At 34.7% G+C, this 26,356-nt stretch overlaps 1 pseudogene; it reads left to right on the forward strand.

Annotated features, from left to right (window-relative positions):
• The first annotated feature begins 217 nt into the window (after positions 1-217).
• The window catches only part of LOC113624778 (malate dehydrogenase, mitochondrial pseudogene), a 47,129-nt pseudogene continuing 20,990 nt past the window's right edge, over positions 218-26,356 (forward strand).

The following is a 26,356-nucleotide window of genomic DNA, read 5'->3' on the forward strand; positions in this document are numbered from 1 at the left end:
AAAACACTGTGCAAAATTTTACTGCACATCACATAATGGAATAGAAAAGTTCTTGTCATCTAACCTTAAGATGTAGAAGGATTATCATTATAAGTATTTCCAGCATTCTGAATCGTACCTTAAACATTTCTCACCAAATGAAACACATAAGCCAGTTATAACTGCCAAGGCACCCTTTTATATCTTATATGTTGATTCCACGAGGTGAAATAGTAGCATGATTACTCAAAAACACCCAGAGAACACTTTTGATCAGCTTTTTGATCCTATATCTTCATTCGGTGAGAACTAAGATGCTTACTTACTTTCTCACTTCAATTGTCCTTATTCTGGAATACCAAACTCCATGTGGGCTGCCTGTCCAATATTGGGACTTTAATTGTATGTCAGTGATGAAAAGCCATTTCACTCCTTAACTCTTATTATCATGTGGAACGTTTCAGCCTTAAACATTTCAGTCCTGTGGGACTCATGGATGCGAAACTCATTGGCTTTCAGAGCTGGATGGTTTGGTCACCCATACCTCAGGTGAGAGCCTTAAAAGTTTGGGCTCTATGTGTGTTGCCCAAACTCTTTATTCTTCAGGGAGAAACTGGGAGTTTGGGGTTCTCTCCTAACTGTAAGACTCTGTGCCAGGAGTGGGATTTATGGCCAAACTATCTCAGCCTTTCCTACCTGCTTCCATGTGGGTGTTTTCTAGTCATCTGACATGTAGGAGTCTTTCAGTTAGTTTCTGGATTTCTCTCAGAGAAGATTGATCAATGTGTAGTTGTATATTCAGCAGGTCTGTAGGAAAAGAGAAAATTAAGAGCCTCCTATCCTGCTACCTTGATACATGCCCAAAACAAAACAAAACAGCACAAAGCTTCCCCTCTCTTTTTTACATTTTCTTTGGTAGTGCCTTCCCACTCTGATGCTAGATTTGGCTGTGGGACTTGCTAATGCGATAATAACAAATGTGATACAAGTAGAGCTTTCCAATTAATTGCACTTGGCAACTCTCTCTTGTGACAATTGAAATCATTTTGACTAGTCTATCTCATTCATGTAAACAAAATCAGACTAGCTTATTGGGTGATGTGAAGCATGTGACCAGTATCCCCTGTTACCTTGGGCAATAGCCCACAAATCTCCAAACATGTGAGAAAGACCATTCAAGATAAGCCATCCCCAGCCAACTCTCCAGCTGACTGCAAACACATGGGAAAGTGCAGACCAAAAAAACAGCAGACAGACATATCATAGATTTGAGGGAAAAAAAAAATATGGTTGTGGTTTTAATCCACTAAATTTGGGGGTGGTTTATGAAGCAAAAGCTAACAATTATAGCAGAGAGGCTTTCCCTTACCATCCTAGAATAGTATATCTGATACTCTCTAAAATGTCATCTTGTTTTAAATTATCTTCATAACTTTTGTAACCATCTGATTTTTTGTTTGTTTCTTTTTTCTCTGCATTTTCTCCACTATATTGTGAGCTCTCAGAGAGCATGATTTGACCTGGCTTTTTCATTCATATCTCCCAGAACCTATAACAGTTTTTGACAAATACTAAGAAGTCAATGAATATTTTTTGAAATAATAAAGAAATTAAAAGTGTATTTGTAATCATAACACACTGTCAATACCATTCTTTAATACATTTGCTCATTCTATATGAGTTTTCCCAGAAAAAATTTTGAATCTTTTCCAGATATAATTAAGGTGTTTGATAAGTATTATTACCTTATTCTTCTATAGATGAATTAATTTTTGTTTTGAAGCCCAACTTTACCAAGTAGTGAACACTACAAATCTTTTAATTTGTGGCTCTTGAGCCTCTGCATTTTGAATAAGACTAAAGAAGACTAAATGAATTTGGGCAGTACAAAGTATTAAAAAGATATATTTACTACCCCTCTTTATCTTTCATTGTCCAAGCATCATCTGAGAAGTTCCTTTTTATATCTGATCTCCGGATACAAATCAGTGTCAGTCTCAGAAGCACCCTCAACTTCTACCATTAAATTCCCTCTCTTTCTCTCTTTTTCTCCCTTTCTACTTTCTCTCCTAGTTGTGAGGCACTCTAGAACTGCAGAAAATTCAAAAATTCAGCAGGGTTGTGTTGGTCTTTTTACCCTCCCCAGTTTTTTGGGATTTTTTAAAAATAATTTATTTATTTATTTATTATTTATTTATTTTGGGCTGTGTTGGGTCTTCATTGCTGCTCATGGGCTTTCTCTAGTTGTGGTGAGTGGGGGTTACTCTTCGTTGCAGTGCGTGGGCTTCTCATTGCAGTGACTTGTTGCAGAGCATGGGCTCTAGGTGCACGGATTTCAGTAGTTGTGGCACACGGTCTCAGTAGTTGTGGCTCAGGGGCTCTAGAGCACAAGCTCAGTAGTTGTGGCACACGGGCTTAGTTGCTCTGTGGCATGAGGGGTCTTCCTGGCCCAGTGCTCGAACCTGTGTCCCCTGCATTGGCAGGCAGACTCTCAACCACTACACCACCAGGGAAACCCATACCCTCCCCAGTTTTACTTTGCTTTACATAGAAAATTATTTTATACCCTATGTAGTCATGCTGCTAGGATGTGCAGAAAATCTGTGAAGTTATCTAAGAACCCATTTTATGGAAACCCAGTAACAATGTCTATCCTCTTCCCTTGAGCCATGTTTATGTAAGCAAAATCTCTAGGACCATGCCATTATTTTGGGCATAAGTCTGTCTTGAGATTCAGTTTCCTCTGAGTTTCCCAGTTTCAGTTATTCCCTTGCAGTCTTAGCCTAATGGATAAAGTTCTGCTTAGGGACAAGCTTCTTTGCCAACTCTTCCATTTTTCTTATAACTTTCCCCTTACTCACTTAGTCCAGGGATAAGGCAGATTCTCTCCTTTTATCATTCCAATCTTTGTGAATACACATTAATTAGACCCAAATCACCAAATATTCTTATTTTTAATATATATGTATGTATCACAGATAAAAATCAAGATCAAGCTAAATAACTTTCCTCAACAGACTACTAAGTCTTCAATCAATTCAGCCACTCCAAATATCATGATAGGCTTATCTTAACAAATTATCTAATCTAACTAAGTCATTCTCAATACCAATGCATCCCAGAAACTTATATTTACATTTATGTGTGTTGGAAATCACAGATACTATCAATGTTTCTCAGAGTACAATACCTGATTCACCTGTAATCATCTGGATGCTATTTCAGAATGCAAACTCCTGATTCACACCCCAGAAATACTTAGTGAGAATCACAAGGATGGAGGAAGAGGGATCTGATTCTCATACACTTTAAAAATGAATGCATTAAAAAATGTACAATGTACATAAGAGTAAGTCTTTTAAAAATGTTTAGATGATGCAATTAGCCCACTTACAATTACACATGTACTTGAAGTTGTTTACATGTGGTATAAAGAATTCAATTCTATTCTCTCCTTCAAGGTAGAGCAATGGCTTGCCCTAACAAAAATGTTATCCAAGTATTAAGAATGCAATAACTACAGAGTGCAGAGATGAAGTGGAGCCTTCCAGCCACTTGAACATAATATCATATTGCTACTGCTCTATGGAATTTGTAATTTCAGACACTACTAATTACATCTGAATAATTCAGTTTAGCTAATATGGGAGTTCTTATTATTAGTGTACTTGACTTGATTAGTTTCAAGATCCTGACCTTGGCTTACTTCCCTGGACTTCATATTTTAGAAACAGATTTAATTTATAAACTTGTTCTAAACAAATCTGTGTTTGAAGTAACTCCTAAAATAGCTAAACAACTAATTCTTAAAGTAATTTGGTTAATTGATCTGTTGAGATTACCAAATGTTCAATATTTTCCAATGGATTTTTACATAAATTTTGGACAAGAATGGACTTTTTAAAGCACATTACACACTAAAGATTTTTTTTTCAATTTGGTTAATTCATCTGTAATATTTTATGCTTGACTAGTAAACAAATGTGTTAGTCAGAATACACTACTAATACAATTATTTATGCTTTTTGTAATACTTAAAAACAATTACGTGCATGCAATCATTCAACTCCCTGAATGATTGACATTAAGCATCATTTTATTTCTGGAATTGTCTTAAACACATGTGAAATTCAGACAAAAGTCTTTGAATAAAGTAGACAGAGTAATTATGGAAATACTTGTTGAGCTTGCAATATTATTTATTTAGTCTCTATTACAGTTTATAATCTAAAGCCAGTCAACACAAGCCATTAGGAAATGGGTTTTGGATTCACAATTCCTTGTTGCAGATTTCAGCCATGTCACAGTGTTAAACTTCTCTAATTGTCAATTCCTAATACAGATGGTTTGAGGACAGAGTGAGTTATTAGTGAAACGCATAGTTAATGCTCACTTAATGATAGCTATTACTAGGCCCTGGAGGTGTTTTCCTATAGTTATATTCTTTATATATTCCGAAGTAGCTAATATAAATATATTGTTTTAATATGGACACTTCTAGCTCTCCCATTGTGTGTCACACACATATCTGAGCTTTTATTGACTATGTTCCCCTCATTTGATGTAATAAGAAACAAAAATGATGAAGCTGTAAAGATTTTTCAAAGAACAGAAGAGAATCTTACATAAGCCCATGACGTCGAGTTTTTTAAGGACACAACGACTATTATTGGAAGTATAAGTATCATTTATATTTATTCAGGTACTTTAAAACATCTCAAAAAAAAAAAAGCACCTCTGTTTGCTTCAGTTTCCATTTTACAAATGAATGCCTTAACAAATAATCAGTATCTTTTATAAGCAGAGACTCTGATCATCACAGCTGTGGCCACAGAGCCAACAGACACAGTGGGCTACTCTATTACCATGTGATGTGCATATTCAGGTGTAAAAAATCCAAAAGGTGAAATTCATCTAGCTTCCACTCTGAAGTGATGGTGTGTTATAATAAAGAAGAACATGATAAAGAACTACAGAACCTCAACCATCTTATTAACTACATTAAAGGGAGAGAATTGTAATATCAGGTAACAAGAGGAAAAATATGATATTCGTCAGTGAATTTGTATAAAATGTAGTAGTATGTATTATCATGTGAATGAGATAGGATTTTTTTTTTTTTAACAAAGAACAGGGCTTCCCTGGTGGTGCAATGGTTAAAAATCCACCTGCCAATGCAGGGGACACGGGTTCGAACCCTGGTCCGGGAAGATCCCACATGCCAGAGCAACTAAGCCCGTGTGCCACAACTACTGAGCCTGTGTGCCACAACTACTGAAGACTGCATGCCTATAGCCCATGCTCCACAACAAGAGAAGCCAGCGCAGTGAGAAGCCTGTGCACCACAACAAAGAGCAGGCCCCGCTCACCGCAACTAGAAGAAAGCCCGTGCAGCAGCAAAGACCCAACATAGCCAAAAATAAATAAATAAATAAATTTCTAAAAAAAAAACTAAACAAAATAAAACAAAGAACAATGTAAACTTCTAATTTTGTAACCTGTGACTTAGAGTAAAAGAAATCACATTTTTCATTTTCCTCAGGCTATTCCAACTAACTTCTTCTAATTTACCAGCCAAATTGGTTTCCCAAATTCGAATGTCTACCTATGCTAACAGAATGTATAGAGTAATGTAATTACTTAATCCATTCATTATATGGGATAAAGATAGTACAGTTAAAATGTCAAATAGAATCAAGGCTATCTGAATGAGAAATACTTTCAATTGTAATTTTTCCTTTCCCAAAAGAGACATGAAGGTATAATTTCCTGCATGCATGAAATGTTTTATATTAGCTTCTGAAAATAAAAGTCTCAGGAACCATTTCAAAGTACAAAGTACTTCATATTTGTGACTTTGGACAAGTTCTGTAATCTTTCAGGGCCTCAGTTTCCTCATCTCCAAAGTGAGAATTATAAGCCACTGTCCTCTCACCATATTATTAATCAAAAGTTTTATGAGTCCAGAAAACAATCAGTTTTTAAGTAAGAAAAGATGCAGTGAGATTTTTCAATTTAATGAGATTGAAGCAATTACAATATTAAATTGATTGACCTTGAAAGCTGCAATTTAATTAAAAAGTGTTTTATAGAAAAATGGTAAAAACCACAACTCAGTAAACATATTTTGCCCACATATGCTTGGAGCAACTCTGCTTTTGTCTCCTGCAGAAACCATGCATCTCTTGGAAATCACGTGACCCAGCAGCAAGGAGGTGTCAAAAGGAAGACAACCTGTCCAGAGCCCATTATAATTATTCTGTGAAAGTTTTCAATAGCAATATATCCAGCCAGGATGGAGACTGGGAATGAGAAAGAAAAGTGAATCAACATTTTATCTGCAAAACACATACAAATATACACATACACACACAGAGTAGATGTGATTTTAGTAATCTCAGTAGGTCAAAAATAAAACAGTTTTCTGTAAAACCCATATAATATGGATAATTTGAAGACGAGAACCTAAATTTTAAGTGACACATAGTATTGATTCTTTCAACAGATATCTTTGAGTGTTTAATATATTAGACACTTGACATATATCTGTGAACAAAACACCAAAGATCCCAGCTCTTGTAAGGATGTACATTCTAGGAAAGGAGGTAGCTAAGAAATAAATAGTAATCACAGTATACAAATTATATATAATGTTGAAAGCAAATAAGTACTTGGAAAATAGAGGGAGAGAGGAGAGAGAGGAATGAGAGACAGGGAGAGAATGGGTAGATGAAGGGGATTGAAAATATACTTTCTGACCACAATCAGCTGCATGCAATATAGGCATGGAATAGTCAGGGAGGTAAATTTAATTAGGTTTTTCAAAATATGTATGTGAAACCAGAAAGGGAAAGTGCTCTGGGGATGTAGGCAAAGGATGATTATCAAGACTGACCATAGGATTAAACTTAGTTAGCAAGACAGAGAAATCATCAAAGCAGCAAAGAACAGTTGAAAAAAAGTGTTGTGTAGAATCCATGAAATATATGTTTTGTAGATCAAGGAATATCGTAAATGAGGGAATAATAGGGAATACACTGTTCTAAACCTGGATCCTTACATAAAATGAAGCTTGCATATATTGGTAATGTATAACATAATAAAGATTCTTGTCTAAAAAGTAAAATTGTTTGTATTAATATAAAAATAATAAAACAATAATAAAATAAGATAGTACACTACTATTTTCATTAGGAAAAATAAAATTATTAAAATCATGCCAAATTGAACCCAATACATGAAATAAACATTTTAGTATTTTATTTGTAATTTGACATTGGTTACTGAGATGACATTGGAAGTTTGCATTTGTTTTTCTTACTTATATTGGCTGGCATTTTGCAGATATGGAAACAAAGGCATGGATAAAGAAATGGCTTGCTGATAGAGGTTCCAGGACTTAGACTCAGAGATTGACCCTTGCTAGTGCTTTCAAGAAAAAAAAAACACAAGTCCTCCCTGATAGATATGTTCAACCTCATCTCTTTGTATCACTGTGTGAGAAGAGCAACAGACATAAGAAAACTTAATTGTAGTGCCTAATGGTAGGAGTTCCCCTATGCAGATGACTTAAACTATTATTCATGTTATTGTTTTATGTAACATTATAATTGTATGTAATATTTAAAGACATACCAAAAATAAATAATAGTTAAAAAAATTAACACCTTGAGGGAATAAAATTCTGAATATGCTATTGTTACTTTAGATGAGCAAAGAGGAACTCTCAAATACCTTGAAATTGACTTTTGATTAATTACATTTTTACCAATCTCCATAACAAAAAGTGCGTTTTTTCTTATAGCAAAGATGTCAATGATTGTTTTCCTAACAGATGCAGTGGTCCAGCTTCATGCAATCCTGACACCCTCTCTGAATACAACACAATATATCATTTTTCAATTTTACTATAACAAGAATCCTTCAATGTAAGCTTTTCTTTTTGGAATGTGCTAAATAGAGGTGAAACTATTTTGTTTCCTAATCCACAGTGAGTTTGCATTTAAAAGAATAAAGATTAATATTAGACCTTCTGATTGAAATGCAGTTTAACCTTTGTGTCATATTTTGAAACATACTAAAATCTTCAGCTAAAATTGATATAACTACATATTTTTATTCAGCCAAATAATTTTAAAAAGAAAAAAGTAGTCTTTTTTAGTGCATTTCAAAAAAACTCTAAAATCATCAATGACAAGGTTAACATTTCAGGGCAGTCAATCTGTCTTCTGAATATGCATTGTCAGGCAAGCCCTAGATACCACCAAAATATGTTTCCCTAATAGTAAATCATCATCATGATTGCCATTATTGATCTGTAGAACCAGTAACTGAATCTATCCATGGGATTCAGCACCATATATCTTGATATTATATAGTCCCATCCTCCTGCCTAAACCCATTAAACTGTCATCTGTGGGTTTACATCATTTTTATTTGAGGGGCCTAGTGAAACTTTGCACTTTTCTTGTTTTCTAAAACACTTCTAAGACCAAACTGTCTCATCAGGAAAATTTCATTGTTTCCTGTTATTATCTGTTACCAAGATTGGAGGTCATAATACTTTTAATGTAAGTATAACCATTAACACACATAGCATGATATATATAGTGTGCACGTTTATTTTCATGTCTATACATATACATATATGAGTGTATAATGTGATGTTAATTTAACCTATTGGAACATGGGAAATATTACGTATATATCGAATCAATTAAGAATTGGAGAATACTATTTAAACACTGTAACCTATCTCTCCAAAACCATTAAATAGTAATAAAGGAAAGATATTACAGATAAATTATGTAGTTAATACATTTTTCTGGAGTTAAAATAAGATATCATGGAGTATGAAATCAGGATTTTTCCCTTCCTTCATTTCCAAAGACTTTCAGGGATTCATTAATGGATTTCAATGTGTGCATGGATATATCGACAACGCATGCAAAAGATATTATCTATGTGCATCTCTGCTAATTGGTGAGGAAAAAATCAATAGTTTTCAATATCTCAGGAGATATCATGATCTATAAATTATTAAGAGATACAGGATAACTAAAACCATTTTTAATTTAAAGGATAATTATAAAAATCAATTTGCTGAAAATTAAAATGTACCATATTTTACTTAGTTTACACTAAAAACATTGAAAGTAAGCAATGACTATTGGTTTAATATCAAAATGAAACATAAAACACTGCACAGCTGTAGCCTAAAGCTCACTGTGTGAAATGTGTTAGAAGTGTTCAGAGTAAAACAAATAGATATTGCAAGTAAAGAAAAAGAAATGTATCTATATCTCTATATCATCTATCTTTCCATCTATCTATCTACACATCTATGTAAAAGTTAGTATAATATATAACCTTTGGCTTATGAGTAACTTTTTATGGTTTTGCCTATATTTTCTCCATTCCATGATTATAAATTACTTTTTATCCTTATAAAAGTAAAAATATTGCCTCTACAATACAGTGCATTTGTCAATTATATTTCATAGGTGATGAAACTTTGAATTTTTATTTTATTTATTTATTATTTAATTCTTTAACATCTTTATTGGAGTATAATTGCTTTACAATGGTGTGTTAGTTTCTGCTTTATAGCAAAGTGAATCAGCTGTACATATACATATGTCCCCATATCTCTTCCCTCTTGTGTCTCCCTCCCACACTCTGTACCCGGCCACTCTACGTGGTAACAAAGCAACAAGCTGATCTCCCTGTGCTATGCAGCTGCTTCCCACTAGCTATCTATTTTACACTTGGTAGTATATATAAGTACATGCCAGTCTCTCACATCACCCCAGCTTACCCTTCCCCCTCCCTGTGTCCTCAAGTCCATTCTCTATCTCTGCATCTTTATTCCTGTCCTGCCCCTAGGTTCTTCAGAATCATTTTTTTTTTTTTAGATTCCAAATATATGTGTTAGCGTATGGTATTTATTTTTCTCTTTCTGACTTACTTCACTCTGTATGACAGACTCTAGGTCCATCCACCTCCTTACAAATTACTCGATTTCATTTCAATTTATGGTTGAATTAATATTCCATTGTGTATATGTGCCACATCTTCTTTATCCATTAATCTGTCGATGGACACTTAGGTTGCTTCCATGTCCTGGTTAATGTAAATAGCGCTGCAATGAAGATTGTGGTACATGTCTCTTTTTGAATTATGGTTTTCTCAGGGTATATTCCCAGTAGTGGGATGGCTGGGTCATATGATAGTTCTATTTTTAGTTTTTAAGGCACCTCCATACTGTTCTCCATAGTGGCTGTATCAATTTATATTCCCACCAACATTACAAGAGGTTTCCCTTTTCTCCATACCCTTTCCAGCACTTATTCTTTGTAGATTTTTTGATGATGGCTATTCTGCCCAGTATGAGGTGATACTTCATTGAAGTTTTGATTTGCATTTCTCTAATGATTAGTGATATTGAGCATCCTTTCATGTGTTTGTTGGCAATCTGTATATCTTCTTAGGAGAAATGTCTATTTAGGTCTGCCCATTTTTGGACTGGGCTGTTTGTTTTTGATATTGAGCTGCATGATCTGCTTGTAAATTTTGGAGATTAATCCTTTGTCAGTTGCTTTGTTTGCAAATATTTTCTACCATTCTGAGGGTTGCCTTTTGTCTTGTTTATGGATTCCTTTGCTGTGCAAAAGCTTTGAAGTTTCATTAGGTCCCATTTGTTTATTTTTGGTTTTATTCCCTTTTCTCTAGGAGGGGATTCAAAAAGGATCTTGCTCTAATTTATGTCATAGAGAGTTCTGCCTATGTTTTCCTCTAAGAGTTTTATAGTGTCTGGCCTTACATTTAGGTCTTTAATCCATTTGAAGTTTATTTTTGTGTATGGTGTTAGAGAGTGTTCTAATTTCATTTTTTTACATGTAGCTGTCCAGTTTTCCCAGGACAACTTATTGAAGAGGCTGTCTTTTCTCCACTGTATATTCTTGCCTCCTTTATCAAAAACAAGGTGACCATATGTGGGTGGGTTTATCTCTGGGCTTTCTACGCTGTTCCATTGATCTATATTTCTGTTTTTGTGCCTGTACCATACTGTCTTGATTACTGTAGCTTTGTAGTATACTCTGAAGTCAGGGAGCCTGAACCCTCCAGCTCCATTTTTCTCAAGATTGCTTTGGTTATTGGAGGTCTTATGTGTTTCCATACAAATTGTGAAATTTTTTGTTCTAGTTCTGTGAAAAAATGTCATTGGTACTTTGATAGAGATTGCATTGAATCTGTAGATTGCTTTGGGTAGTATAGTCATTTTCAAAATGTTGATTCTTCCAATCCAAGAACATGGTATATCTCTCCATTTGTTTGTATCACCTTTAATTTCTTTCATCAGTGTCTTATAGTTTTCTGCATACAAATCTTTTGTCTCCTTAGGTAGTTTTATTCCTAGGTTTTTTTATTCTTTTTGTTGCAGTGCTAAATGGGAATGTTTCCTTAATTTATCTTTCAGATTTTTCATCATCAGTGTAGAGGTATGCAAGAGATTTCTGTGCATTAATTTTGTATCTTGCTACTTTACCAAATTCACTGATTAGCTCTAGTAGTTTTCTGGTAGCACCTTTAGTATTCTCTATGTATAGTATCATGTCATTGGCAAACAGTGACAGCTTTACTTCTTCTTTTTCTATTTGGATTCCTTTTATTTCTTTTTCTTGTCTGATTGCTGTGGCTAAAACTTCCCAAACTATGCTGAAAATACTGGTGATAGTGGGCAACCTTGTCTTGTTCCTGATCTTAGAGGAAATGTTTTAAATTTTTCACCATTGAGAATGATGTTGGCTGTGGGTTTGTCATATATGTTCTTCATTATGTTGAGGTATGTTCCCTCTATGCCTTCTTTCTGGAGCTTTTTATTGTAAATGGGTGTTGAATTTTGTCAAAAGCTTTTTCTACATCAATTGAGATGATCATATGGTTTTTCAACTTCAGTTTGTTAATATGGTGTATTACATTGATTGATTTGCATATATTGAAGAATCCTTGCATTCCTGAGATAAACACCATTTGATCATGGTGTATGATCCTTTTAATATGCTGTTGGATTCTGTTTGCTAGTATTTTGTTGAGGATTTTTGTGTCAATGTTCATCAGTGATATTGGTCTATAGTTTTCTTTCTTTGTGACATCTTTGCCTGGATTAGGTATCACAGTGATGGTGGCCTTGTAGAATGAGTTTGGGAGTGTTCCACCCTCTGCTATATTTTGGAAAAGTTTGAGAAGGATAGGTGTTAGCTATTCTCTAAATGTGTGATAGAATTCACCTGTGAAGCCATCTGGTCCTGGGCTTTTGTTTGCTGGAAGATTTTAATCACAGTTTCAAATTCAGTGCTTGTGATAGGTCAGTTTATATTTTCTATTTCTTCCTGGCTCAGTCTTAGAAGGTTGTGCATTTCTAAGAATTTGTCCATTTCTTCCAGGTTGTCCATGTTATTGTCATATAGTTGCTTGTAGTACTCTCTCATGATCCTTTGTATTTCTGCAGTGTCAGTTGTTATTTCTCCTTTTTTATTTCTAATTCTACTGATTTGAGTCTTCTCCCTTTTTTTCTTGATGAGTCTGGCTCATGGTTTATCAATTTTGTTTATCTTCTCAAAGAACCAGCTTTTAGTTTTATTGATCTTTGTTATTGTTCCTTTCCTTTCTTCTTCATTTTTTTTCTGATCTGATATTTATAATTTCTTTCCTTCTGTTCACTTTGAGGTTTTTTGTTCTTCTTTCTCTAATTGCTTTAGGTGTAAGGTTAGGTTGTTTATTTGAGATGTTTCTTGTTTCTTGAAGTAGGATTGTGTTGCTGTAAACTTCCCTCTTAGAAATGCTTTTGCTGCATCCCATAGGTTTTGGGTCGTTGTGTTTTCATTGTCATTTGTTTCTAGGTATTTTTTGATTTCCTCTTTCATTTCTTCAGTGATCTCTTGTTTTTCAAGTAGTGTATTGTTTAGCCTCCATGTGCTTTTATTTTTTACAGTTTTTTTTTTTCCTGTTATTGATACCTAGTCTCATAGTGTTGTGGTTGGAAAAGATACTTGATATCAGTTCGATTTTCTTAAATTTACCAAGGATGGATTTGTGACCCAAGATATGATCTATGCTGGAGAACGTTCCATGAGCACTTGAGAAGAAAGTGTATTCTGTTGTTTTGGGATGGAATGTCCTATAAATATCAATTAAGTCCATATTGTTTAATGTATCATTTAAAGCTTGTGTTTCCTTATTTATTTTCATTTTGGATCATCTCTCCATTGGTAAAAGTGGGGTGTTAAAGTCCCCTACTATGATTGTATTACTGTTGATTTCCCCTTTTAAGACTGTTAGCATTTGCCTTATGTATTGAGGTGCTCCTATGTTGGGTGCCTAAATATTTACAATTGTTATATCTTCTTCTTAGTTTGATCCCTTGATCATTATGTAGTGTCCTTCTCTGTCTCTTGTAATAGTCTTTATATTAAAGTCTATTTTGTCTGATATGAGAATTGCTACTCCAGCTTTCTTTTCTTTTCCTTTTCCATCCCCTCATTTTCAGTCTGTATGTGTCCCTAGGTCTGAAGTGGGTCTCTTGTAGACAACATATATATGGGTCTTGTGTTTGTATCCATTCAGCCAGTTTATGACTTTTGGTTGGAGAATTTAATACATTTTTATTTAAGGTAATTATCATTATGTATGTTTCTAATACCATTTTCTTAATTGTTTTGTGTTTGTTTTTGTACGTCTTTTCCTTCTCTTGTGTTTCCTGCCTAGAGAAATTCCTTTAGCATTTGTTGTAAAGCTGATTTGGTAGTGCTGAATTTGCTTAGCTTTTGCTTGTCTGTAAAGGTTTTAATTTCTCCGTCAAATCTGAATGAGATCCTTGCTGGGTAAAGTAATCTTGGTTGTAGGTTTTTCTCCTCCATCACTTTAAATATGTCCTGCCACTCCCTTCTGGTTTGCAGATTTTCTGCTGAAAGATCAACTGTTAACCTTATGGGCCTTCCCTTGTATGTTATTTGTTGTTTTTCCCCGTTCCTTCTTTTTTTTTTTTTTTTTTTTTGCGGTATGCGGGCCTCTCACTGTTTTGGCCTCTCCTGTTGCTGAGCACAGGCTCCAGACGCTCAGGCTCAGCGGCCATGGCTCATGGGCCCAGCCGCTCCATGGCATGTGGGATATTCCCAGACCGAGGCACGAACCCGTGTCTCCTGCATCGACAGGTGGACTCTCAACCACTGCACCACCAGGGAAGCCTTCCCTTGTTGCTTTTAATATATTTTCTTTGTATTTAATTTTTGATAGTTTGATTAATATGTGTCTTGGTGTGTTTCTCCTTGGGTTTATCCTGTATGGGTCTCTCTGCACTTTCTAGAGTTGATTAAATATTTCCTTTCCTGTATTATAGAAGTTTCCAACTATAATCTCTTCCAATATTTTATCAGTTCATTTTTTTTTCTTCGTCTCCTGGGACCCCTATAATTTTAATGTTGGTGTGTTTAATATTGTCCCAGAAGTCTCTGAGACTGTCCTCAATTCTTTTCATTCTTTTTTCTTTATTCTGTTTTGTGGTAGTTATTTCCACTATTTTATCTTCCATGTCACTTATCCGTTCTTCTGCCTCAGTTATTCTGCTGTTGATTCCTTCTAGAGAATTTTTATTTTCATTTATTGTGTTGTTCATCATTGTTTGTTTGCTCTTTAGTTCTTCTAGGTCTTTGTTAAACATCTCTTGCATTTTCTCCATTCTATTTCCAAGATTTTGGATCATCTTTACTATCATTACTCTGAATTCTTTTTCAGGTAGACTGCCTATTTCTGGTTCATTTGTTTGTTCTGGTGGGTTTTTACCTTGCTCCTTCATCTACTGTGTATTTCTCCTTTTGCTTAACTTTCTGTGTTTGGGGTTTCCTTTTTGCAGGCTACAGGTTTGTAGTTCCCATTGTTTTTGGTGACTACCCCCAGTGGTTATAGTCAGTTCAGTGGGTCATGTAGGCTTCCTGCTGGAGGGGACTACTGCCTGTGTTCTGGTGGATGAGGCTGGACCTTGTCTTTCTGGTGGGCAGGACCACGTCTGGTGGTGTGTTTTGGGGTGTCTGTGACCTTATTATGATTTTAGGCAGCCTCTCTGCTGATGGGTAGAGTTGTGTTTCTGTCTTTCTAGTTGCTTGGCACAGGATGTCCAGACTTCCTGGTCATTGAGTGGAGCTGGGTGTTTGTGTTGAGATGGAGATCTCTGGGAGAGCTTTCTCTATTTGATATTATGTGGAGCTGAGAGGTCCCAGGTGAACAAATGTCCTGAACTCAGCTCTCCCACCTCAGAGGCACAGGTCTGACACACGGCCAGAGCACCAAGACCCTGTCAGCCACATGGCTCAGAAGAAAAGTGAGAAAAAAAGTAGGAAAGAAAGAAAAAATTAAATAAAATAGTTATTAAAATAAAAAGTAATTATTAAAAATAAAAAAAGTTAAAGTAATTAAAAAAAAAGAAAGAAGAAAGCAGCCAATCCAAAATACAAATCCACCAATGAAAACAAGCACTAAAAGCTATACTAAAATAAATAAATAAATAAAAATAACAAAAAATAAAAATGGACAGACAGAACCCTAGGACAAATGGTAAAAGCAAAGCTATGCATACAATATCACATGAAGAAGTATAAACATACACACTCACAAAAAGAGAAAAAAGAAATATATATATATATATATATATATATATATATATAAAACTTTGTATATAAAAAAAGGAGGAAGAGAACAACCAAATCAATAAACAAATCTACCAATCATAATAAACTCTAAATACTAAACTAAGATAAACATAAAACCAGAAACAAATTAGATGCAGAAAGCAAACCCCAAAGTTTACAGTTGCTCCCAATGTCCACTGCCTCAATTTTTGGATGATTTGTTGTCTATTCAGGTATTCCACAGATGCAGGGTACATCAAATTGATTGTGGAGATTTAATCCACTGCTCCTGAAGCTGTTGGGAGAAATTTCCCTTTCTCTTCTTTGTTCGCACAGCTCCTGGGGTTCAGCTTTGGATTTGGCTCTGCCTCTGTGTGTAGGTTGTCTGAGAATGGGGTTAATGTAGCTGCTGATTGGGGGCTCTGGTTCACTCAGGTCAGGGGGAAGGAGGCGTACAGAATGCAGGGCTACCCGGCGGTGACAGAGGCCAGCTTGACATTGCAACAGCCTGAGGCTTGCTGTGTCTTCTCCAGGGAAATTGTCCCTGGATCATGGGACCCTGGCATTGATGGGCTGCACAGCCTCCCGGGAGGGAAGGTGTGGATAGTGACCTGTGCTTGCACCCAGGCTTCTTAGTGTCTACAGCAGCAGTCTTAATGTTTCATGCCCATCTCTGGTGTCCGTGCTGATAGCCATGGCTCACGCCCATCTCTAGAGCTCGTTTAGGTGGTGCTCTGAATCCCCTCTCCTTGCACACCCTGATACAATGGTCTCTTGCCTCTTAGGCAGTTCCAGACTTTTTCCCGGAGTCCTTCCAGCTAGCTGTGGTGCACTAGCTCCCTTCAGGCTGTGTTCACGCAGCCAACCTCAGTCCTCTCCCTGGGATCTGACCTCTGAAGCCCGAGTCTCAGCTCCCAGCCCTCACCCACCCTGGCGGGTGAGCAACAAGCCTCTCAGTCTGGAGAGTGCTGGTTGGAATCGATCCTCTGTATGGGAATCTCTCCACTTTGCCCTCTGCACCCCTGTTGCTGTGCTTTCCTCTGTGGCTCCAAAGTTTCCTGAACCCCACCACCCCCTACCCCCATCTCTGCCAGTGAAGGGGCTTCCTAGTGTGTGGAAACTTTTCCTCGTTCACAGCTCCCTCCCAGGGATGCAGGTCCCGTCCCTATTATTTTGTCTTTGTTTTTTCTTTTATCTTTTGCCCTACCCAGGTATGTGGGGAGTTTCTTGCCTTTTGGGAGTCTGAGGTCTTCTGCCAGCATTCAGTAGGTGTTCTGTAGCAGTTGCTCCACATATAGATGTATTTCCGATGTATTTGTGGGGAGGAAGTTGATCTCCACGTCTTACTCCTCTGCCATCTTGAAGGTCTCCCCAAAACTTTGAATTTTTAAATTATAGAAGCTGTGTGCAATTGAACATAACTCTTTATAACAACTATTCTAATTGTAAGGTAAGAAAATAAACTACAGCTAACTGAAAATAATTATTCCCATTTTTGTTCCATGTTTTTTTCCCACATCAATGCCTCTGGAGAGACAGATAAACAATTTATTTTAACTTAATAGAAACGGCAATGTTTGGTCAGAAGGAAAACAAAACCTTTTCTGCTCATGGTCATCTTCATGCTGTTTCTCAAATCCCTGAGAACCAAAGAGTAAAGTTTTAACTAATCTTTTTTTTTTCAGTCTTTCTTTTGGCAAACACAATCCTTTACACTATGGTAAATTTTCCAGAATTTGTGAAAGCGCTAAAAATAACAGTGATTAAAGAAATTTAAATATACACACACTGCACCTTCTCGAAGAAAATGCATGTGAAATATTATATATATATATATATTTATATAAATATAGTTATAAATGCATTCAACAATCATATAAGGAATATACAATGCACTGGATTCTAGGCATCAGAGAGGGAAGATGATAAGGATATCTTTTATGTCTGTCTTCAAGGAACTCACACTCTGGTGAGTTATATAATGATACTATAACATAATGAGTTCACTGCAGTGATGGAGAGTTTCCCTAGGCAGTATGAGAGCACATCAAGTGATACTTTTCCATACAAGACTAGCAGGATACTAGAAAAATTTTCCAGGAAAACTGATAGCAACACTACAATGTCAACAGTTGCATACTGACCTTCAGCACCACTGTCCTGTGAGCTCCTTGGTCACAGTTACATTGTCTTCCATAACTGAATTTAACACGTGATAAATATATAACATGGTGTATATCATATGGCATATAGTACTTGGCAATGTACATTGTACGCACTGGGTTCTTTATGAATACTTGACAGTGAATGTAGCTAAGGAATATACTAACCCACATTTTATCATTTTTCACTGTAATTAGGCCTAATTTGTTTTTTTTAAAAAACTGGGTTACACATAAGCATGTTTTGAAGACAGAAATATAACATTAATGAAAACGTACACATCTCAATATTTTCAAGATTTCTAAGATATTGGTCATTGAATCAGTTCCAGCCATGATGAATTCTGCAGTCACAGGCACAATTTTGTGCACAATAGACACTTGCTCTCTTTCTCCCTCCCTCTCTCTCCCCACCCCAATCTCTCTCATTATTCATTTATATAATTATAAATATAGACATACAGAAAGTGATGAGGAAACCAGTAAAAAATATGTATAAATAATACAGTAAGATATAGAAAGTTGAAAGGGATCTCAAGTTAGTTGCTATAATCAGAATATAGCAAATAAACTTTTCACAATAGGTGAGTTTTATGGATTTAAAACATCTCTGAAGATGTAATTAAACATAGTTACTTGTTTTCATGTTTAAACTATCTATTTGAAACTTTTTGTAACAAACATAAATGTGTTTTGCTCCAACAGAATCCCAGTTCATACTTTTTTTTTAACCAAAAACATTTACTGAACATATGGTGTTCATATTCTTCACACCAGAGATTTGAAGAGGAATAAGACTGGCCCTAAAGCTGTAGACCCAGAAAAGTGCATTCTGTGTGATGGATGTCAGGAATATTCTCAGATGAATGGGTATTTTTTTCTGGGCCTTAAATTTTAAATATTTTATCCTAACTTCCCCACACAAAATTAGTTTTCTAATTAAAAAAAAAAAAAAAAAAAGAGCAACGTGTGCAAGGGCTTATAGGTGTAACAGAACCTGGGACACATGGCTGACAGAGGGAGAGATTGTGAGGGTGGGGGAATGGGGATTTGGGTGGAGGGAGAGGGAACAGACAGGAAAGATTTTGCACCAGGAATTTAAGGCATTATTCTACAGGCAGGAGGAAACAATTGGAGGATTTGTGCACAGATTTGTTTTACAAATCTGGGTTCAGTGTCAGTGGTTGACTCAGCACACAAGAGACTGGAAACAACAGGAAATTTTGCAAGGGCTAATGAGAGAGATGCTGGCTGCCCTGATTCAACCTTTCAATTTCCCACAGTAAAAATGAGAGAAGGCTTGTGTGTCCCCATTCAGTTGTATGCCAAGAGCGGGGTAATGAGAACAGTCTACTTTGGGTAAAGGCAATGTGGGTGTGTGTACATTGTAGAGAAAATGAAAACATAAAAACACCAACTGAAAGTCTGTCAGCTTTGTTTTCTCACCGTGATTTAACAATGCTAGACAATATCAGAAACTATCTTTTGTTAGCCTAAGTTCTAAACAATTACTGAGGTTAACATTTAGTTTCAGTAATATATCTGTAAGCTTCATCTTATTACATTTTTATTATTTGTCCTTTAATAAACATTAATACAAAGAATTTCTATGTGGAAGTTAATATGGAGAATTTCTAGTTACGCAGACATCCCCCAATGTTCCAAGACTTCGCTACACAAGCTCATCTTGAGAGTAAGTTTGTAAGAATTCACAATTATTTTACCTTCTTTCAGTGCATTTTGTCTCCAACCTCAAAAGTGTTATGCAATTCTTTTTGCAAGAACTGTATGCAATTTTTCTTTTATCAGTTACCTTTCCCCCCTAAGTGAAGCTTTAAATGAGGTTAATCAGAAGCAAAATATATCCACAAACAGCCAGAATCAGCCTTGAAAAATGTACAGTGAAACACTAAGCTTTGAAATCATTCTTTGAAAATCTGGGCATGGAAATGGCAGAGTTGGCCATTAATTATGTAACCACAAAAGTAAGGAAATGGAACCTTCCAAACAAAAGTAGATTCAAATTTCAAAGAAGAATGCCTGGAGAACTGACAAAAGATGCTCGTCTTATACTGCCAAAGACTTCAAAAGAGAAATATTTTATTTCCTTGATTACTTTCATCAAACACTGGATGCTCATTATGAATTAATGAATCAACAATGTCAACATTTAGCTATTTTTATTAATTTTTGTAGAGAAAAATAACTTTAGAATTTTTTAATAAATATAATTGAAATTTATGACGTATTTTTGTATTTTAAGATATTTTAATGGAAAATTTGTTACAGCAGGAAAAGAAAACACTATAATAGATTCCCAAGTAGGGGTTTTATGAATCTTTACACAACTTATATTTAAGACTTTTCTTAACGATTTGTATATGTTACTTCATGTGAAAGAATAATTTGAAAATTAAAATGTTTTTTCAAAATTAAAATTAATAAGAAACACACTGACCAATAAAGAGAGAAAATAGAGAAATCTGCCTATAATAGCTATTGGACATGAAGAAGATTAATTTTAAAGAAGTCACTGACAAATTTGTATAAGTTAAATGTCAAAAACAAAAAAAAAATTGTAATGTTATTTATTAATGCAACAGAGTAATAGAAAGGCATATGTTTTTCCTTCTTTACAAAAATTATACATAATGCAATTGAAAGGTAAAAATCCATTATTTTTCTCTTTATTTTATATATGTTTTTATTTTTCTGCAATAATTTCATACATATGAAGTTTGATAAAATAAAACTATCCTTTTTCTGGCCATTATTGATACTTGTTTCATCTTATTATTATTCCTAAAAATAATTGTGTCATATAGATAAGGTGGACGTTAAAAAATAATTCACTCTGGCTGTCAAATAAGTCAGGCATGCCAATGCCTTCATTAGACCTCCAAAAATCTCATTTTAAGTCTAACCTTGTGCCAACCTCTGGGAAAATTTAAATAAAATCTATGAAGAATTCATTGTATAAATCAGATACTAATGATACTTAGGAATTTTGTTAGATATGATAATGGCATTGACATTAAGAAAATGGTCTACTTTTTATAGTCACATGATGAGTGAAAAGCTATGAAGGACTGAGATTTGCTTAGAAATACTTCATCATAGAAAAAGAGAAAAAAGGAGGGAAGAAGGGAGAAATTGAAAAGAGATGAAACATGTTTAGAAAAATGTTAATCATTTTTAACCTGAATGATATATATTTAGAGGTTTATTATTCTATTCTCTCTACCTGTCAAATTAACAGAATTCTTCATAATAAGAGACAGTCAAAGAAAGAGCTCATTTTGATATATGGACTTGGATTGACACATTGTGTCACTATACTTTCTAAGAAAAGCTGACCTCCAGTATGACTGAGTAAAAATAAAAATGTTTTACCTTCTTGTACTTGCTTCAAAGACCCGAGGTCTACACCAAAACTGTGTAGCCACCCTTCCAGAAAAGAGATACAGAGATATTTATTTTGTCAGGAGATACAATATTTTGCTCAGTCTCTCTCTCTCTCTTTCTCTCTCATCAGTGTACCTTATTCTCCCTCCATTCAGAAATTTCACCTTGAATAATAAGCAGATCTGAAAGTGGAAAAAGTACTGTAAGGGTGGTCACAAAAAGTAAAAGATAGAGAGAGCTCTTGTTGTAATGCATAAAGAAAATTATGAATTAGTTTATTCACCAGGTCAGAGATTCAGTGAAATATTCAATGGAAGTAAGCATAGAATCCGACTCAATGTAGTAATATCCCACCAATGATATAACTAGCCTCAACTGATTACTTTTTATAGATCAAGATCTCTTCCAGCTAATTTGTGCCTTCCATTTCTATTTCTAGTTCATTAAGAAAATCCTCACTAATGTAAAGAGGGTAGACCAAAAAAGAAAAAAGGTTAGGAAAATGTTTGCAACAAATAGGAAAACATTTGCAAAAATGAGGCTATGGATTTGGGAAAAGAAAGTGAAGCACTTCATCCATTACCATGGAAGCATCGGTCACCACAACAAACACAAAATAGATAATATGTGGAATTAAGGTTGATGAAGTAACTAGTTGTGTCATAAGGACAAGGGCCATATGAAAGCATGAAAACAAGGTGGTGATACCGAGCAGGGCCCTGTGGGGCTTCTGGGCATAGAGGTTTTTTTGTCCCCCATTTCTTGTAGGCAAGACTCCAACCTCCACGAAATTCCCTGAGTTCCAAAAGTCAGGTTTGAACTGTTCCTAATCAAGGGAGGACAGGCCACAAAACCACCTGAGGCAAAATTAAAGGGACCAGAAAAGCTCATCAAGATTAGGAGACCATCTGAGACCCTTCACACACCATAATCTTGTCAGCAACCCCACCCTTTTGAAACTTTGCAGAAGAAAGAAGAATGTAAAACAGTTACTGCCTTGATCCTTATCACATACCTCTGACCACTACCCGACTATATAACCTCTCCCTATTCCTCAGTGAGAGGGGCACAGTTCTTGAGGCACTAGCTTACTGTGTTCCCCCTTTGCCTGGCAAATAAATAAATCCACTCTTTCTTTCTCCTCCATAACTCTGTATCCATATTTCTGTTCGGCATCGGTGCAAAGAGAGAGCCAAGATTTTGGCAACAGTGGGAAAACTTATGTTTATATGGTAATTCAGGAACTGATCTGTGACTGGAAATGTAGAAGGAATAAGAATAGACTAGTTCAGCAAAGGAGCAGGAAGTCTGGATTCATGAAGAGGCAGATTTCATGGCTGGCTCAGTTATGACCTGGCATGAGATAGATAGGAATTTAGACAATACAAGACTGTTTGCAACAATGCCAGCTTGGTCATACAAGATAGCCTTGTTGCACCACGAAGGTAGATTCAGCAAGGTTAGTGGATATAATCAGCTTTATTAGAATTGATCAAAAGTAAAGAATAAGATTATATGAATAATTAAAACTAGCAAAAGCCTGAGAGCAAATAACTAAGGGTAGAACCAAGATTTGAGGCAAAAACTAGGTAAGTTCCCAGGCAGTGTCAAGCAAAAATTGAAACTATAAAAGTTAAACTGATAATGAAGACTATTAAATACTATTGCAATAGGGAAGAGAAAACAAAGCAGTCTGAACTTACCTCCATTCGAAAAAACTAAAAAAAGATTGGTGAGTTTTTAAGATGTGGGGTGAAGGATGGTAGACTGTTCTGTTTTCTAATTGATGCTACCTATGGAAAAGTCAACTTTCTCTTATCTTCAAGGCAGGAAGGAATTTTACAACTTGGAATTAAACTGGAAGGCAGTAACTCTTTCTTCCTTGATGATTACATTTCAAAAAGATGCCTCCCAGGTCCTTAAGAAAGACAGTCCTTGGTTGCAAAACTGGAAAGATGATTTTTAAAAGATTTACATTTCAAAAGGACAGAGAAAGAATTTTCAATTACAGGTTTTCTAAAGTAAATGTTCTAAGCAAAAGGAGGTCAAGGGCCTAAAGTCAGGAAGAAGCCTTCTAAGGTTTAGTCAAGCTAAGGGAAATGGGAAGGGTATTTTGGTCTGGAGGCTGTTGTTACAATGGGGAACTGAGGAATGAAATTATCTCAAGTTATTTCTAGATACTTTGGAATATTTTGGAAGTAGACCCTTCTGTACTTTAAAAGAGTCTCAGCTGTTGAGCTCTAATTACCAGAAAAGTAAGGCTTTCTTCATTTGATATGTTGTTTTTTTTTTTAATCAAGGCATATTTCTCTTTTAAGATTTTGGCAGAGGTATCAAATGATCCTTTACCAAGGCCTTCAATAAATCTAGAAACCCAAGCATAACTGAAAAGCATTAGAGTCCAGCTGTATCTTTTTTCAAACAAGGCATATAAAATTCAGACCAATGAAATGTCTTAAACAAAGTCACAGAGTTAATTAGTTATAAAATTAAAACCAGAACTTTTCCTCATCTATAGCCCTTTATTCTTTCCCATATATTACTTTTAGTATTTTTACTATTCTTTGAAGATTTCTAGAAACTGTAAAAAATTTCAACTCTAATGATTGAGTTATAGTTATAGGGAGAGGCAGGGGATGCTGCATCCTGTTCTGTAAGTTCTTTAAGCTGTTATTTTCTGTTGCTTCCACTGTAAAGCTGCTTGGAAACCATGCTAATAAGCATAACCTTTTATATGTTTGAGTATAGTTATTAAATCTGTCTAGGCCTTTCAGGCAAGATATTCCCAATTCTTCTACTCTTTCTTTACATATCATATTTTCCATCATTCTTGTATTTGCTCTCTTACGAAAACTCTCCAAGTCTTTTCCATGCATTTTTATGTTGGATAATCACAAATAGAAGATATGGTAAAAACTCTAGTAAAATATTCAATTCATGAAGCATTTTCTATTATTTATTCTCTACCTCTGTAGATATTTCACTTATGCAATTTCTTCGATCTAAGTTTGAAAAATCATACAAGTATTCATATAACTGAATGCAATACTCCAAAATGTTTTAACACAAGTTTTTGAGATTTTTATGAAATTTCATAGCAGTGCAGTGTAGTTTAAGAGAATAGGCTATGTAGTGTTTTTTAAACTGCTTTGAAAGCCTCTTTCCAACAATTAATTAAATGTGTAACATCGAGTATGTTATTTTTAGTTTTATGAGTCAACAAATTATTCTTAAAATTATTCTTACTCTTAAAATGAAGGTATTAATACAGAGATTGAAGATTTTTAAAAAACTAAATGTATTAATGAATTAGATATACTGGATTTAAATTTCCTGAAACTCTCTTGAAAACTGTACTTCCTCATTAAAACTTAGTGTATCATTTGAAATATATATTAGCATCTTTACTCAAGGTTATTCATTTATACTAAATGAAGGCAAAGCACTGGTGTTTAGATTCATTTTATCATTTGTATATATCCTACATTTTCTTTTCCCCTGAGTTTTTACAATGTTACTGCTGAACTGCACAAATAACCTACTTCAGTGTTTATCAGTCTTATTTAGCTGTGAAACTCCTGGTTCACAGGGAATACTTGATGACCAAAAGGTAAAATAAATAAAGTCAAACCTGCTATCATTTAATCATAGGTTGATAGTTCAGTGTTTCATCCTCTCATTTTACCTTCTCAACCCACTTCTATAACCTTCTAGAGAATTTATTTTAAAAAAGAGTTGTTGGGGATATACCTATTTATAGGAGGACTATATTTGAACTCTCTATATTTTCCTAAGTATAGATTTTATTTTCTACAATATTGTAATATTTTAAAGATATAAAGTGTGTTTGTTCTTGTGTGTTTGTGTGTGTGTGTGTGGTCAGAGGTGGTGGTGCTGTGTCCATCTTCAGCCCTAGCATACAGGAATGATAATATAGGTTCCTTCTAAAAAATTATTTTTAGTTCCCACAACTCCTTATTATCCCATTTACTTTGCCTAATAATTTACCTCTAAGGGATAAGTTTTTTAAAAGTTTGGAAAAGAGAAAGCAAAATGGTTTTCCACACCTGTACTATGGTAAATCCCTTCTCCCACTAGCCTGAGGAACACAGATGAAAGAGAACTAGGACACTATTGTACAGTCAGTGCTTTATTAAAATAATATATTCACATGTTCCGGGATCTCATTAGCTTGAAGCTCTTTGCTTATTTTATTTATGTATTTGCTTATTTTCACAAGTTAATTTAAAATATGTTTACTAGTATATTATGAAGAATCCCAATAAATAATTGAAACTACTACTATGGAAATAGATATATTTTGTAGTCTGAAATATGTATATTACATCTTTTTGCAGGAAATGAGAATACTATCTTTTTCTGGATAAAGAATAGTAGTCACATAAGTTAGTGTCTGAATTACAGTATAATATAGCACAAGGTATCATAATATGTCACAATAACAACACTGGGTACAATGTACCACTGTGCTATAAACTTTTAGTTGTTTTATTGATAGCTTGGCACTGTAAGCATGAGTATCTTGTTATAATTTAACATGAACAATATTTCTGCAGGCATTTTAACAGTGGACAATTTTATTGTTAGTCAAATCTGGGCTTATCCAAGGCAGGTAAATATAAAACAACAAAGACATGTTACTTCACAGTTTAGTGACCAATATATAAAAAAACATTTTTTTCCCAAATACAAATAGCTTCTGTATTTGTTATGCCCAAAGAGATATAAATATTTGTCAATATTGAATTTAATGAATGCTATGTGCTTTACATGTAGTTTTTTCATTATTCTGTAAGTACATTGATTTTAACAGATTTAACTCTTCATGCTTAAATATATATATATATATATGTAGAGAGAGAGAGGAAAAAATATATATGTATGTTATTGAAATAATTCTGAATTAATAAAGAAAACATATCATGGCTCTTGGAGGCATAATGAGTTTAAGCATATTAGTACCTAGCAAGTGCCTGGTACTCAATAGAAACTTATTTAAAGAAGAAAAAACTTTCCGTTTTTATTAATTTTAAATTTATAATTTACTTTCTACAATCTTCAAAAATAATACTTTTATTTACTGTCAACCCACAAATTACCAGTGCA

Source organism: Aethalodelphis obliquidens, unplaced genomic scaffold (assembly GCF_003676395.1).
Source record: "Aethalodelphis obliquidens isolate GAN/ISIS:26980383/991018 unplaced genomic scaffold, ASM367639v1 scaffold1, whole genome shotgun sequence".
Lineage (NCBI taxonomy): Eukaryota > Metazoa > Chordata > Mammalia > Artiodactyla > Delphinidae > Aethalodelphis > Aethalodelphis obliquidens.